This window comes from Puntigrus tetrazona, chromosome 7 (assembly GCF_018831695.1).
Source record: "Puntigrus tetrazona isolate hp1 chromosome 7, ASM1883169v1, whole genome shotgun sequence".
NCBI lineage: Eukaryota > Metazoa > Chordata > Actinopteri > Cypriniformes > Cyprinidae > Puntigrus > Puntigrus tetrazona.
In genome coordinates this window covers 14,619,656-14,635,841 of record NC_056705.1, presented here as the reverse complement: position 1 = coordinate 14,635,841, position 16,186 = coordinate 14,619,656, and the positions used below count along the sequence as shown (strand labels likewise).

General features: G+C 36.5%; 1 pseudogene; it reads right to left on the bottom strand.

Moving 5' to 3' along the window:
* The window catches only part of LOC122347923, a 14,557-nt pseudogene extending 2,710 nt beyond the window's left edge, over positions 1 to 11,847 (bottom strand).
* Positions 11,848 to 16,186: the final 4,339 nt, after the last annotated feature.

Here is a 16,186-nt window from a genome sequence, read left to right as displayed (position 1 = left end):
TCATTGCAGGTAGTCTGTAGTTCCCCAGTGAGCTTCGGTGACCTGAGTGGAACCCCATTAGACTGAGACACACGTGCACGCCACAAGGGCTGAAAGCACAGCAGTTGGGGAGAACAGGGCAGAGGCAAGCTTTAGCCCAGCCAGAGGAGTGCGTGTTAAAAACAGGCGCCTACATCTAGGATTTGAAATAGCGCTAACATCATCACAGCAGATGATAGATCAAAACAAACTGTCAAACATACTGTTCAAAAATTCATTTAAAAGCACTCATATAAAGTTCTTTTCCACAATTAGAGCTATAATTTACAATTAGATGCATATTCAGAATGGCAAAGCTCCAATCTGTTTTACAGGTTTCTGGAGTCAGTGAACACAGTATTTTCTTATCAGTCATCCAGGAAAAACATCAGAGGCTCATAAAGGCGAGAATCTTCCAAGGAAGAAATAAACACTGGATTTTTACAAAAGTGAAGCATGGTCTAAAGATATCCAGAGTTCACGATATTCAAAGGTTCAGGCAATCCTGCATAAATCATTTGTTTCCTAGAGTTTGTCTCTGGAATAATTTGAAACTTATGGACAACGCTCTAAGATACATTTTTGATGAATTTGTACTAAACTGATTAAAAGTGGCGGCTATATATATTTATAATGTTAAAATTATTAACATTATAGAAACCTTAATGGGTTTAATTTCTCAAATAAATGGTGTTTCTGTTTGAATTTTCTATTCATCAAAGAATTTAGATTTTTTTGCTTTTCCAACACTTATATAATGAATTATTATATACACAATACTTATTTCTTGAGCACCGAATCAGAATATCAGAGTGATTTCTGAAGGATCATGTGACACTAAAGACTGAATTAATGATGCTGAAATTAAAATTTTGCCATCAGGAATAAATTTTTCAAACATTAAAATGGAAAAGAGTTTTGAAATTGTAGTGATATTTCACAATGTGCAGTCTTTAAATAAATGCAGCCTTAGGCGACAAGCATAGAGCTGTCTTCCTTGAAAGGTGTGGGGTTAGTAAATAATCACATTTAAAAGCAAACTGGTTATGTTGCAAGTTATGTTTTACTTATCTTTGGCAAATAAGTTAGATGGTAATAGTCAAGACAAGACTAGCCATGATTTAAATGAATGAAAGAAAAGGTCAAGGTTTTTTTTCCATCCCTTCGCTTTTTCCTTCCTCTCTCCCTCCTAACTCTGTAAGTCAGCAGACACAGATGACTAAAACAGGAAAGACTAATTTGACTAAAACATGGTAGCAATGGTGCCAAAACACACTATAAAACCAATTAAAAGCAAGATACTGCTGCCTCATCGAATTTCTTCCTCATCTTCCCTTTCTCTCACACCCTCTCCTGTCTCTACATCTCCTCACGTCTCTCTCTTGAGCCTGATGCAGGGCAGGCCTAATGTGTCAGAGCCGATTTGTGCTGATTGTTTTTATTTTAGTGATGATTTCTTCTTTTTCTCACTCCCACACACACATACGCATATATACCCTCAGACGTTTTACACAGCCCGCCAGGAGTAGAAATTCCTGGTAGAGGAGATTTAAAGTGTATAAAAGAGAGAGAGTAAGTGATTAATCAAACCCTAAGCGTTTAACTGTGCTCACACACATACAGTGACCACGAATTTGAGACCAGCAGTGAAAATGTCTCTATTTTTACATTTTTCTAATTAAACAGGCTACAGTTTTTCATTACAAAATATATTATCAGCAAAAAACAATTCCAGTTAAAATTTTAATTAAAAATTAACATGAATTTCAGAATATCTTTATATTCGGTTTGTCCCCTTTGCTTTAAAGCAGCAGAACTAAAATGAAATAAAACATTTTAGCCTACCCTTCAGAGAAAAAACAGTATGTCAGTATGATCGATGATACATAATTAGTTATGTGGATTAGCAACCTAAAAACAGTTAAGTGTTACATCCAACAATCCTTTTTACAAAGTTCTCTAAAGTTTAGATTTTGAATCCCAGATTTTCAGTGTGGTCTCTGACATGACTGAGGTCTTTGAATATGTCTCCAAAGTTATCATAATAACGTTACTAATACTTCTTATTTTGTACACAAGCTCAAGTGGCAACACTATTATCTTAAGAAATCAGCCCTCTTCTGCTTCCTCTGACCCTACTGATCTGTGACCTTCAGATAATCTACTTGGATGTCTATAGTATATATTGTAGTTTTGCTATTTTTTGCATTTCATATTTTGTATATTACTCTTTTTATTATCTGTCTTGTCATCAGGTTGTACTGTAGAGCTTCTGTCACTAAACAAATTCCTGTATGTGTAAACATACCTGGCAGTAAAGTTGATTTTGATTCTGATAACCTCAGGAACTCACCTGTGGGGTTTGGGAAAGAGGAAGTTGGTGTTATTGGGTTTATGGATGAAGTACTCATCGCCACTCATGATGGCTGTGAGTGTTCTCCTTTTGGCAGTTTTCTCAAGAAAAGAGGGCCTCCTCTTTCGGTCGGTTAGCATGCCCAGGTAAGTGAGGCAACATGTGGATGAAGATCTAGAAGAATTACAATTTCAACAGTTCCTATATTAATATTCACATACTGTAATAACCAATGCTGATTAACTCAGAATGAGTGTTGATTTTTCAAACTGTACATGTTTGTCATTTGCCCTTGCTCTATTCACAGCAAAATAATACCTATGTAAGCAAAATTATCATTTCTAGTGTACGTTATTAATAGCACTACAGCGCATCTTAAAACTGAGTGTTGTGGAACAACAGCCGCCCTAGAGATGGCTGAGTCCTCGCTTCATCTGCATGACTTCACAAAGGCTCTAAAAGAAAGAGACAGATTGCACTTGGCCAGCAAATAATCTTTCAGCCTTGCATCACATGTCTATTTTCACATGGCCTTGCTGTCATTGGTGAATGTCCTGCAAAACTGTACCAAACGTGAATAAAGCAATGCTGCTTTTTTATTATAATCTTTAGAAATGTTGTCCACTTGTGATTGGGTAGCTTGAAACGGGTGTTAATAGAAGGCATACATGGGACACTTTGGTGCGATGAAGAGGCCGCAGCTCTAATAAGTTTAAATAATGCAGAGCCCATATCCATTGATAAAGCTTAATAGTATAACATAATAGCAAAATAACGGCATCTTTCCAAAAAGCAGCCTGTGTGCTCTCTTTGCTGAGCAAAATTGTTGTCCATTTTGAACCATTAGGTATTTTTGTCTGTTTTTCATACATTTGTAATTGGCACATTGGGTTTATTTGGAGTGTCCGGGAATAAAAGAAGATGCAAAATGGAAACATGTTCTGCATCTGTCATTTTAACAATGCAGCTGTCAATTTGTTGAAAGCAGCTGACTCCGCATAATTTTCACAAAAGGACGTGTATCTCCTCACAAAAAGCACAGTGACTTTGTGTTTTCCTAATGCTAATTCGTTCTCAAGCAAAAAATGCAAAAATATTCAGACAATAAAGAATTACTGTAACTTTATCAAGCAATATTCCAGTTTGTAGGAAGCAAGTACGCAGCTGTATCTTCTCTGACACTTTGACTGGACTCTTCTGTACTGACCTTGCGCACCCATAGGGGCATTTGGTGTGTGTTAGGCGGCGATGGTGAAGGTTGAGCACCACAACACTGAGGATGACAGAACAGGTGACCAGGATCATGGTGAACATCAAGTAGTTGACGATAATGGGAACACCCAGAGATGTTTCTGGGACTTTGTTGGCGAGCAGAAGCAGGAAGACAGTTAAAGTCAGCAGTACATTGATGGAAAGGCCCATCTTCTCCCCTGAAAAGAAAAGAGAGCTCCTCTTGATCTACTCATGCATACACTTACACAGAGTCAGAATGTTTTTTTGTGATTAGGTTAATTGTACAGTATATAACAGAATTAATAGACCAGACTGTATAAGCTGTGGAATTAGATTATACTAATGATCCTTTCATGATTTGTTGCTGGTAGAATTTCAAGACTGAAAGACTGTTTAACTGTGCAGGTATAAACTCTACTTTTAATGGACAATAACAGCACATTCATTAGTTTAAGGTCAATAAAATTTGAATCTAATAAAAGGCCATTTGCATTGACGTTCTTTCATTTTCTGTGCATACAGGTAAGTGGATTTGATTGATTTTACCATTTGCAACAAATCCTGGCATCGGTTTTTACCTCGTCAGGTGGCAAGTAGAAGTTAAAAATGGCAATGATGGTGATGAGGATACAGGGCAGGATGATGTTAAACACATAATACATGGGCTTTCTCTCGATGATCAGGTAAAAGGTGATGTCTTCATACAGGTCCTCTCACACATTCTTCCTAGAAACTCTTGTGACGAATGTGCCATTCTCCTCTCTGGGATGAGAGATTAGAAAAACAAAACTTTTGCTGTTTTCATGTATAGTTGAATAATTGGGAAAACATTACTATGACATCATACCTTATCATTTTGAGTGAATTTAAGCAGGCAATTTTGAAATGTAAAGTTTATTGTAAAATATTACATATATATATATATATATATATATATATATATATATATATATGTGTGTGTGTGTGTGTGTGAGGCAGAAATAATGTACAAATGCTTTACAACACTTTGTCTGGACATTTAAAAGATTGCTGAGCATTGCTGGATGGTGTCTAGGGTGTTGCTAGGTCATCCTAGGTCAGGGCATCAAGGGTCAAATATCATGCAGAAATTAGCTTGCCTGGCAGCTTTTAGTCTGGAAGATCTTGATTAGCTGATTTAGGTGTGTTTAAATTTGACCTCTGCAGGACAGCTTGGACATCCTGTAGATCCCTGTTTCTTAATAATTGCAAGATTGTTTTAAGGATGGATGCCATTATATATTTTTAAGCATAATAGATTAATTTAAGCATTTTTAAGCTGTTGTTAAGGTGTCAAGGAAAGTTTATAGTGCATTTCTAGGGTGTCTGATGTTGTACTCTTTGAATGACCTTAATGTTCATGAATGTCAAGGGGTAGGGTAAGGGGTGCCATTACCACTAAAGCCTGTATCGTAGACGATCTCTTGGATTTCATTTCCTCTCTTATCAAGGCCATGCTGCAGATCCACTTCTGAGGAATCATACGTGTACGAGCGGAAAACCATGGTGCAATTTTGCCAGTCGAAGGGAAAGTATGTCACCTGCAGATGGAGAAAAGGTACAGACAAAGAGTTTGTGCATGTTAGTGTGTGTGCTTGCCTGATGAGCATCTTCCCTCTCAGATCTTCCTTTAATCATCTCTCTTTCTACTTTTCACACATGCAGAGACCAGACGGAACATCAAACGCCCAGCCAAACTAGAGCGAGGCCAAACAAAAGCAGCAATACAAATGAGGAGGAGAAAAAGTTCACAAAACAAGTACAAAAGAATCACATGGAACGAAAGAGATCCTCACTTATACGAGGTAAAGCAGTGCTTTTTCAACAAGAAGTTCTTCTCAGCAGTGTCCTACTGTAGTATATATATATATATATATATATATATATATATATATATATATATATATATATATATATATATATATATATAGTGCAGTTGTGCTATAAACACTACTGATTTAATGCGTCATTAAACTTCTTATGATTTTCCACTTCATTACAGTGCTTAAAGGTCCCATCCATAACTTACCCTTTATTACTACAGTATTTACCAAAAGGTGCTGAACATTCATCATCAAGAACAATACCGGAAAAATTAGTGCTCAAAAGATAACATTACAGTACTGATGATAGTGGAACCTATGATATTAATACACATCTAGATTTATTTATGGCATGTTGTTAATTTTTCGCAGCACTGATTTAAGAAATTAAAACGTTATGGAGCACTTGATTTTTATTACTGCATCATGATCTACACATTTCTTAACGTAATACCAAGTAATTTGCAATTGCATTGCAGAATTTACCTTTACCCCACAGGAACTCTTGTAAAGAGCTGGTGGCGTCCACGTCACCCGACCGTTACTGTAGGCCTGCACATGGACCTGTAGAGCTACACCAAACACGCCATCATTGCTGCACACACAAAATCATTTTTTTAATGCAGATAAACTTTAAACAATAAATTAAGGCAATTTAGATGGTTAGACTATTGCTTTTTCCCCCTGAAAGTCAAATCGCTTGGAAACACAGATTTTAGCTGCATCATCATCGCTGAACCATTATTAGATATTGAACACACATCAGCATGGGTCATCTGGCTCTAGTTAAACACACTGATGCTAAGAATACTTAGAAGAAGCTTGTAATGTGCGAATGCATTGGAGGTTTCTCTGCTGTACTTGCCTTAAATTTTAACATTTTTGAGCGGACCAGAGTACTTAAAAGGATAGCTTACCAAAAATAAATATGTCATCGTCCATGCACATATTTATACGCAGAACACTTTGTGCCAGGTGCTGGAAAATGCCACTGGCTCTGTATTATCTTGTAACCCTAAGTGTATGATTTACAATGAATAATGGCCTAATTTTCCACCCGTTTCTGACACAAAGCTATAATATGACTCGGGACACAGTGTACAAAAAGTGTATGGACTACTACTTTATTATGTCCTTTGACAGCCTTTGATCATTGTAAACTTACTGTTACTGACATGACACTGTCAAATTATGTTATTTTTTCACATTTTGTATGGTTGTTTCATAATAGGTCAGAGTAATACCTACAATTCAGATAAATTGACCAATTGAGCCCCAAACTATAGAGAACTGGTATATAATCCTCATAGGACACAAACCAGGCCTTTAAAACTTCCCATCTATTACGTTAATGGTGCTGTGGGACTTGAAGATGTCCCACATTGAACGGTGTGTGGGATGCAGTCTGTGTGTGTGTGTGTGTGTGTAAGAGTGAATGCAGTACCAGCAAGGCTGCTAGCGGACAGCAGTGTTGTTTAATTGGCTATAAAGCAGAGATAAATGAAGGAGGGAGGATATTTACACCAGCAGTGATGGGGGTCTACCTGGACATTACAGTGAGTGTGTGAGAAAGAAACAGATAGAGAAAGTACACTTCTCTTGACACGCTTCACAAAAGCTTTGATAATTTCTGTTATTTCTGCTGTTCTAGCAGAAACTCAGCAAAGGCTCTCTAAGATAATGTGCCCCACACTCAGAGGTTCTTTGAGATAATATGCGAAGCACAATACACACACACAACTTACTTATTGATGAGAACAATATCAGGAAGCCACACTTTTCCAGCCGGGATACGCAACACATCAATTCCCCCATAATCTTTCGGGTTCCAGGAGAGCTGATAATCATTCCACTCCTGCAAGAGCACAAAAGGTGTGTGTGTGTGTGTGTGTGTGTTCATGTGCAGATAAATGAGGGTCATCGTAGAAATTATAAGTACAACTGGTTCATCATTTAATCAAATGCTTTTAAATGATCTCCTTGTGTCATTAATTATACCAAATGCAATATCTCCGCACATTTGTCTGTACATATTATCAACAGCATTTGCATAATTTTTCATTTTGCATTTAAAGTTACTGTATATTGAATCTAGTTCTTATTGTCAGAGATTGTCTTGTGTGGTAATTTTAGTGCAGAAAATTATGAAGATAGATGACAGATAACTTTTCCTCAATGCAAATAAAGCTTTATACATTTGAATTGCACTCAAGATGTTATTTCTCAAAATGACACACAGGAGCCACAAGAAATTGTGCTGACTTACCAAGTTCATAATAACTATAGTGTTCATCTCCTCATCTTTCATGTTCTAAAACACAAAAACATGGAGTAAAACAAATAAAAAATAATCCATTAAACTAGTGCATGCACATGTCTTTAGACAGCACTCAGCTGTTTTACTATTAATTATTACATATTTATATAGTATTAACAGCATGATTGCAAATTTGACGTTGATTTTATAAAGTTCAATAAACAAAAAGTTATATATTATATATATATATTATGCTATATATATATATATTAGACAGTATGGATACATATATAGTTTATATTTACTCAACCAATAAGAACTGTTTCAAAGAAATATCAGCAATCTAGAACTTACAGTACTATAAAATTAACTTTAGGATGCAAAATCTTTTTTTGTATCATATAAAGTTTGATCATATTCAATATTTTAAAGGAATCTGTGTAATATTAATAAGCCAGAATGAATGTAAACAACACTGTAACCACCAAACACTATATTATACTAGCATTGTATCTTATTATTTCTAAAATAAATGGAAGATTAGGAAGAAAAACAAGAGCATATCTATAAAGAAGGATTTTCTGCCTCTGATATTTGTTTAGAGACAAATAATGGGAACCCTGGCTGCAATGGGAGAAGGGGGTGATGGGATGTGGTTAGAAGACAAGGGAAAGACCTGAGACTCAATGGTCAGATCACTACACAGTCCTGAATGCTATTTAAAACTAGTGCAGGAATGCCAGCTGTCCTAGTCTCATTACAGAGCACAAACAGTTGGGGGATGGGACAACACACACAGTACCGCTCATATAGACATTGTATATACACTTTATATTATTAATATACATGTAATGACTTCAGTGCGTAGATGGCTCCAGGCTGAATACATATATTTGGAATGATACATTAATGCTATCTCAATATGTATCTTGTTTTGGACACACATTTTGCTGCATAAGCAGGATTCATGTGAAACCACTGTTCAAGCCTGTAGAGAAGGTCCTGTTCCTTTATGTTCAGAGCAATGAAAATACCTTGATTATAAACTTTAACTCTCAGACATCTGCAAAAATGCAGAAATGTGGACTGTTACCCGAGACCTGGTTATTAAATCCTTCTTTTAGGAGCCACGACCTGATTCACACAAACTGAACAGCTGAACGTCAACGTCAGACTTGGTTCAAACTATTATAGGCCTATAAAAACTGATGCAGTTTTTCTTTAGCAAATTTACCATAACTTATACTGTATTTTATATGATTTCATTTTTTACAAGGATCATAACCAGTCATATTTTAGTATTCCGCCCCATACTCCATGGCATATGACATGAGCAAAAACTCTTGAGGAATACCAAGGAAAATAAAATTCATCATAAAATGACTCCCAGGTTTCTTGACTCCCTCTCTGAAAATCACAGCTTTACACACCCTGACACAATGGGTAACAATATACAACATAGTATTTGTTTAAATAAACAAGTAACTAAACACATCTCGTAATAAATGTAATCTAATAAATGATCGGCTTTTGGCAGTCAGGCCATTGTAGCATTTTTGCTTCATAAAAATAAAAATAATAATAGCAATATTAATATTCTTTTAAAGTAATGTACTAATAACAAATACCATATTTAATATATCAAACATTACTAATAATTTTATATTAAAATGTCCCTATTATGGGCTATGTAAGGTTCATATTTTGGGAGTACCACACAACAGGATGACATGCCTACAACGTCAAAAAACACTTTAATTTCCTCATAATATCCATTTATTTCACCTTATTTGTTCAGCGACTCTCAAACGATTCATTTTTCCAAACCCCTCCTTTGAGCTGTGATGGTCAATTTCATTTAAAGCGGTCTATGTGAGCTTTTAACACTCCAAAAGCGACACCTAGTGGCAATGAACGAATTTGCATTTTCATTCAGACCAGCGCTTAAAGATCAACAAGTAGGCAGAAAACAATGTCAACATGAAACGGCTCGGGACTCGTTCTAAAAATTGTGTTTCAAAAATCCATATGGGCACTTTGATATTAATGCTACGTGCCTATTAAACTACATAACTATGTATGTTTCTTCATACCAGGCTGACGAATGACGAGAGAGTCATGCCTATCCTCACAACGACCCTTTCCTCTGGGCTCCTCGCAGGACGCACTTTAACATTGTACGAAGAAAACAGTTTCTTCATCAGCCGGTCTTCTGCTTCTGTTGCATCTGGAAAAGATGTTTTTTGTGTTAGAAAGCAGATAAATGTAGCAGCACCACTCTCTCCCACCTTTAGCACTTAAACTTAGGAGTCTGAGTTAAAGCTCAGAATGTCTTGCGTACGGGGCAGTTTACTGCCTAATCGCTGAATACAGCTGTGTGTAATGATGGATGGATGGATGGATAGATCTAAAAATCTGAACATAAAGCTGAACAGATAAGAGGCTCAGCCAAGCGCACAGCCTTGGGTGTTCTCAGACCTGCATCATGCACAGATTTGAGGGCGACTGTTTACTGCGCTGATGTTTTTATGCATCACGTCTGCCGTTTTTTTCCACAGCTTTCGAAGGTTAGCCGCATCTATAAGCGGGCCTTCTAGGGGCGCCACATTCATCAAGTCTCGCCAGCTCGAGCCCTCCAGAATACAAACTGACAGTTACAAACGACACGCGTCACCCCGCGCGCCACCTTCATTACCAACCGCCACTACCAACGGCTGCTGCTTTCAGCATATGTACACATTTACAGCACTTTCACTGTTTTGACCGACTTTTCTTGTGAGCAGTAACTTTAAGTGGTTTTAATTGAGAAAAGAAAATCCAGTCTTGTATTACATACATGAGAACTGTTATTTTTTTTCTGTGTGAGCATTTATATTACGTATAAAATAAATGAGGCCTAACGAAGAATATGCCATCTGCTGCTCTACAGTCCCACTGAAAGCTTCCCTAAAATAATTACAACAATTAACCTCTCCGGAGCACCTTTAAATCAACTTTTTAATATAAATAGTTCCTGATGACAGTCTGACTTGAGGTTAATTTACAGTTTTCCCACGGGTATCCGTAAAAACTACACTTTAGAAAATGTCCCTTTTATGTTAAATCGCTTTGGTACCATTTTTACTGGTGGAAAAATATCATTCGATCATACTTTCTGTTTTATGCTTTATTTCACACAGTCATTGTTTTAAAACACACCTTTAATGTGACATACCACGGGAATATTTGCTTTACACACCAAAACTCTCATTTATGTATCAGTCAGCCAAATATAAAACGATGGCAGACACGCGTTTTGAATCACTGTTGGGGTTTCCGAATTAAAAACAGACATCATAATAAGTACACTTACGTTAATGACAGTAATAACTATCCGAACCTGTGATCAAGTAATATTTTTTTCATTTGTATTATTATTATTTTCAAAGCAGAACAGTTATGTAATTTACTGTTCACTACAGCCCACATTCATGACTAAATATTTTCAAAGTATGACTGACATGATACCGCAAATGACCTTATCACACTGTGGTGAGTTACAGTAACTCGGCCTTTGTCATGGTAAGAACTCTGTTTATTACACTGGAAAATTAAGCATTGGGATTATATATTAAAGATATGAAAATCACAGGCTTCATGCATTACTCTTTGAAATGTGGTGGAACAATGCTTAAAAGAACATTTTCGATGCATTGTTTGGAAAGCTATACATAAACGGACCTTTGACATGTAAAACAGTACCCATGTCAACATTTCAACAAACAAAGGTGACTACAAGAAAGTAAAGTTAATCCCCGTTCGTGTCGTAGGACGTCAGAAGCAGGTTTTTCTCTCAGGTAATCATATCACGCGTGACGTTACTTTAACGTTTACTTGGCGTTCACATGTGCGCGCTACCCAAAATTCGCGTCGGAAACTTCAACGTACCTGCCGTCGAGCTTAGGCCACAGAGGCAACAGGTGACAATAAACCAGTCCTGGGCCTTCATGGCGATTCACCAAATGAAATCACGATGGTACTTCATAGAAAGTTATCGTGCGGGTCCATCCGTGTATTTTCCAGTAACACACACACACACACACACAGTTGTCGAGAAGACGGAGCTCTGTCACCGAGCTCGGGTTACAGACACGCCGCACGCGCTTGTGCGCCCACACTCAGCATTACCCAACAAAATAGTAGCCTACTTCAGAGAAGAAAAAATATCTGTTATAAAAATAAGGGAATGACAATATGATAATTATTCCATCACATTTCTTAATAAGTTGTTTCGTGTTTCATGTTTTTGAAATAATTATGGATGCATTTATTAAACGCAAGATGCAGTTTGCCACCGCAGTAATACATTACATTAATATATTAATTTCAATATAAAAACAACAAAATGCTATAATACTTAACCATATTACTTTTTATCAAATAAATGCAGCCTTGGTGAGACTTATTTTATCAACATTATAAAAAGTTATACTTGCAGTCTATATTTGCAACTTAATTTCTCTTTTTTATCCACTCCATACTTTTCTGTCAAAAACATTATCAAGGCTCTACATTATTTCTGCAGCTGCATGGGATTTCTGAAAATGTAAATGCATTTATGTCAATTTTGATGCAGAATGTGTGTAATTACAGACTTTAAACGCATCTTTTTAGTATAATAACCGCTTAAAATGCAGCTACTGTGATGTTTGTGCAGCGTAAACGTGACATAAGGAAACAAAGGGCCTGGATTCACGAATGGAGTTAGTTTTTCTAACACAAATCCCTTTCAAGAGATTAAAAAGCACATGCATGGTACATTTAAATGTAAATGTGATCCCATATGACATTTGACTTTCCAAAAGCACCCACTGACACATTAAAAATCATGAACATTTCAAATGATTTCCTGCATCCCACAAAAGAGGCAGAGCGCTCGTGTCGACCCACATTGAGCTTGTCACTGAGAGTCTTCCCCCAATGTGCTTTTAAATAAGGCAAAGTGTTTTGATGTGTTTGAATCCATTCCAGCATATTTATACAGTTCTGGGGTGCTTTTGGCTCAAGAGGAGTAGTATTAATGCGCTGTACTTTTATGTAATTCATCAGAGCTGTTAAAATGAATTATGCAGCTTTATCCCACCAATTAGATTAAAGGATGAGATTTATTCTGCTGCTCTAGAGTGTTGACACTTTGATGGGCCTTTTGAAATCAGAGGTCAGGGAATTGCTGAAGTTTTTTTCTACACAGTTAGCAGGATAAAAGATGGAAATCGCTTTTTAGCAAAGCTTGCTTTTGCGTGGGAACAAAGCGAAAGACACTTGGAACACATGCCATCTGTCTCCTGTTCATCCTCACTTGAGCACTCCTGTCGAGCCGTGCTGTATTTAAGTAATGGCGCTGGCCCACCACGTTCACTGTTTGGTCCTCTGCCAATTTAATCATTATAGAAGTCAACTTAACAACCCATAACTAATGCTGACTCGCCTGTAAAATTCTATTGAGACGGCAAACTCTGGCACTTACCTAGGTGCCAATTAAAATGCTTTACTTTAAATAAGTGCATTGAATGATACATGTGAATGGCTTTGGTCACAGACTTACCGGCAGACAATAAAACAAATCACACTTTGGTTTTACAATCATACAAATATATTAGTTTTATTCAATAATGTTCAATAATATGTCTCCCATAGACTTATAGAAATAGATATAGATTCTATTGCAAATGCAGGGCTGAGAGTGTATGCAGAATAGAGTATTAAGAGTAACAGTGAGTTAATAAATACTAAACAGGAATCATCCTCCTCGTCATTTTTTTTTTTCATTTTAAGTTTTAATGTGTCCAGTAAATATTGGTTCATGCATGACTGTATTGGGTTGTTCCTTCCAATGTTGCAAAACACCACAGATGTGCCATTTCCATCCAAGCTGTCCACCTTTTACGTCTTTTCATCCTTTGACATGGGGAAGCCGAAGCTTGAGCGATACTGTTGAGACTGTCCCGGTGGTTATTGGTTTCTGTAGCTATAAAAATTAAAAATAGTGTCATCGTGGCTTTGACTGGAAGACTTTTGCTTTGTCTTGGATTGGAAGACAAGAAAAACGTAATATGGTTTAGTTTCCTTTCTTTTGGAAGACTCAATTACAATAACTTGGATAATCCATGCAGAACTTACAAAAATTATGGGATTCCTCTGATATAAAGCAGACTCTCATTGTCCATAAGCAAATTGCCCACTTTGTACTGATATAAGATGTGAGCGTCTTAGTATGCACACAGTTTAGTGTGTACTTTTGTGTGTTGCTTCAAACCAGCAGTCAGTTTTGCTGCAGTGGATTCCAACCAGTGTCCACTATGGATAAAAGATCATGACCTCTGTAGTCTGGTAGAGCAGGGATCAATGTTCATGATGCGGACCAAGAGTTCTGGTTTATTACTCTTGGTTACTAGTTGAGTTTTTGATCTTCCCAATGTAAGCAAAACTGTGACTGTTTGCCCAGCAACGTTAAATGGCAACTCATATCCACACTGTTTTACCATTTTACACCAAAAAAGCAAAGAATTGAACAACGACAGACATATGACCTTTTTTAAGGGACACAAAAACTGAAGCCACAAACATTTTAGACAAAGATTTACACTGGTTCAAAAGTGTCACGTGATTATGAGCACGAACATCTGAAAAGATGGAACAAAGAGAGACTCACTTCTATTTAAACTTCGATTTTAGAAAAAAGGAAAAAAAGTGTTATGTTATATCCTGTGAGATGGGGAAGCCAAAGTTTGAGTGATTCTGTTGAGTTTTACATTTTAGACTGTAAAACTGGTTAAAAAAATAGCTACAATTTGTTCATGTTTCATATGATAATAACCAATAATACTCATTTTATAAAACAAAAAAAGCCTTAATTCTCTGGGAAGATAAAAATGTAGGGTTCTATTGAGAGTAAAACTAATTAAAGCTGGTTCATGTCACATGAATAAGGAGTGACTGGAATCATTTCTCTTTAAACTATGGCCATTCGAAATAATAACTTTACTTTTGTATTATTATAATTGTATTCAAATAGTTAATGTTCGATTTAAAATAATAAAATAAGTGAATACACTAAGTTTATTTAAAAACAAACAAACAAACAAAACAAAACAAAAACTGCATTTGTGACTGCGCTTCAGATCATTTCACATAAAACTGACCCAGGGGAGACACATTCTCTACAAACATCATCTCTACACAGCCACATAAACAGCGGTTAAACTCTAAACTAAAGGTTACCTCCTAGGGAGCATGGGAGAACACTGTGATTATCCTAAAGCTGGGATGGAGCTGAGGAACTCAGATTTTTAAAGGTCACCCTCTCAACACACATCTGCTGAGAGACTAATACCCCACTGCTGTGTATGCAATGCAGATGTGGCGAGAGTCTCTGTGTTTAAAATGCAGCAGAGTTTCTCTCTCTCGTGGTCACACACACATACAGAGGCAATGACATTCAGCTGAGGAAAAGCGTGGTACATTTGCACAGTGCTGTTGTGAGGGCTAAGAGACGTATCCTGGGGGACGAGACTTTGGTCGAAACATGGGAGGAGGGTTGAGTTTTTGTCTTTTCTGCTGCATTGCAGATACCGGGTTGGGGCTACTCCTCAAAGTCACGCACACATGAACACACACACACACACACACAAAGCAATTACAGACACTGACGATCGGTAAATACAAGGTTTCTGCAGCTTAACAATTCTCTTATGTAATATAATCACACCACTGATCTAGAAAATATTTCTGTTCTCAGTTTACAGAGATTGACCCTTCAGAATCCTCCTATTACTGGCAGGAAATTACACTAAACAGGTATGTATGTACTTTTAAAGTCTGGAAAAATGGTGTTGTTTACTTGCACTGCTGGTTCAGACGCTGTTGGGCTGAAGTCTGATTGTCTTTTAAAAGCCCGGATAGCAACATAAAATATGCATGTATGACAAAACCACAAAAACACTCTGAAAAACAATACAAACCTAAAATGTAAACATTTTCTAAAATGTGCTGCATTATAGACTCTATGAAAACCCATTTCCATTAATAAAAATAAAAAAGGTTAATTGAGACTTTTCATTTAAATTCTAAATTCAGATTTTTAACTTTGCAATCGCGGGGTTGCGTCATTGACGTTTCGCAGAATTTTGTGATATTTATTGTGGAATTCAGAATTGGAAGGATATTATTCATGCAATTCTCACATAAGTTTACATCTCGAAATTCCGAGAAAAAGAATTGTGAAATATAAACTCGCAATTGCAAGTAAAAAGTCGGGATTGTCCAATAAAAAAAATTACAATTACCTTATTTATTTTTATTTAATGGTTTTTATTTATCTTGTGTAAGATTGTTATTAAAAAAGTCTGATTTTAAAACACCACTAACAGCAAACAATGCAAACTTAGAGGCTTAGATACTAATAAAAAAAATGACTGACGCACACATACAAAAACAATGATTATA